General features: G+C 45.0%; 1 non-coding gene across 1 annotated transcript; it reads left to right on the top strand.

Annotated features, from left to right (window-relative positions):
- Positions 1–281: 281 nt before the first annotated feature.
- Positions 282–1,031, top strand: LOC109744581 (uncharacterized). The gene is made up of 2 exons (XR_012200166.1): positions 282–512; positions 600–1,031. It is a non-coding gene; the product is annotated as an uncharacterized protein (transcript).
- The last annotated feature ends 732 nt before the right edge of the window (positions 1,032–1,763 follow it).

Here is a 1,763-nt window from a genome sequence, read left to right as displayed (position 1 = left end):
CATTGAACATCACAAATATTAGGCATGGTACAATTTCTACAAACCAGATATTTAACAAGTCACAGGTCCATGTGAAAAGCCATTGCAAGTCTGCAACCATCTGCCTGCCTAACATATATATTTCTTTGGCGCATGGGAAAAGAGAAAAAGGGAACAACGGTCGTGCACAGAGGTCCTGGTTATCGAGGTGACGCACATTTGGGGAGGCGCCATGCTCGTGCTGCTTGCGTGTAAAGCTTTATGCCATCGAGATTAAGCTCGTGCTGCCGGCCTGCCGTACTACCAGTTTCTCGTTTTTATATCTAATCTTCTCATTTTAAGCTCGTCACCTACTCGCACGGGACTCCTCCACCCCTAGCTATCAGACGGCTACCACTGCATCCCGCTAACCGCGTACCCAGAGATCAGATAACCAAGCACGGACCACCTCGATCGATCCATACAAGTAAGCATGAGACCCCTGGTGCTGCTCGTCGCGCTGGCCATTGTCGCCGTCCTCGCAGCTCTGCCAGGTGAGGCCTTCGTCAAAATCGTTTTGCTAGTCCCCGGGTAACTCAGATGTGGCAGATTAGTTAGATATTGCCCTTGGTTTGCTGCAGGGCTAGGGACGGCACAGCTGAGAGCCAAAGGCGCGACGCCGAGCGCCTGGCCGTGCTGCAACAATTGTGGCAGCTGCACCAGGTCCTTGCCTCCGCAGTGCGTCTGCAGGGATGTGTCCCCGAGAGGGTGCGATCCGGCCTGCAACAACTGCGTCAGGTCCAACTCCACCGTCGCCGGCCGCCGTGGCTTCCAGTGCTTTGACCGCATCAAAAACTTCTGCGAGCGCCGCTGCACACCTGTCGTGTGATTGGATCCTGTTGTCGCCTGAATCAGTAATGCCGGCATGAAGCTGCCTATTAGCTCGTGCCTTTAATTTTCTCTCAGCGTCTCCGACTTCCCTCGGTATCTCAGTCTGAATAGATGCACACGCCTGTATCTTTTTATGTCTGAAATAAACAGCATATTCTATGCTCAAAATATTCCCAGTTGAACCTTATATGTAGTGTGATATACCACTCGACCAAACATGCATGCATGGCAGCACTCAAACCCTATGGAAGTTCTAAGGAACCGTCATCCAGAGACCACTGGGCAACACGGTAGATGTACGAATGGATTCACGTCCAACTCGCATTTGGGAAGAAAAATTCAAATCCAAGTAATATAATTTGTTGTTAGGAAATATGCAAGTTGTACCCATCACTAGTACGGAAAAGTCTGTTAGCGGCGTTTTTTCACGTAGACCCAACGCCACTCGTATGACGCCACTGATGATGGGTCACTAGTGGCACCGGTTGTCGATGGCTCTAGTAAATCATTAGTGGATTCGGGGAAAACATCACATAACTAACAAACTGGTGGCATGGGCCGCAAAACAACGTTAGTAAATAATTTATGGAATAGTAATTGTTGTTGATTTTGCTAAAAAAATAGTAATAGTTGACCGTATTAAAAAAACTGTACTAACAGCGTTTTGACTAATTAATTCACATTCCCTAATGGAAAGTAGCATCACAAGCGAATATTATTTGAAGATATGAACGTTTTCTAAAATTTTGTTAACTTTTTGTAGATTTTGTGAACAATTTTGATTGCATGAACATTTTTAATGATTCATGAATATTGTTCGAATTAGCTAACAATTGTTCAAAATTACAAACAATTTGAAAATATACAAACATTTCATGATTTCATGAATATTTTGGAATTTTTTATTTTTAAAT

Source organism: Aegilops tauschii, chromosome 1, assembly GCF_002575655.3.
Source record: "Aegilops tauschii subsp. strangulata cultivar AL8/78 chromosome 1, Aet v6.0, whole genome shotgun sequence".
Classification (NCBI taxonomy): domain Eukaryota; kingdom Viridiplantae; phylum Streptophyta; class Magnoliopsida; order Poales; family Poaceae; genus Aegilops; species Aegilops tauschii.
The sequence above is the reverse complement of the archived record's forward strand: the minus strand, read 5'-3'. Positions and strand labels throughout refer to the sequence as shown.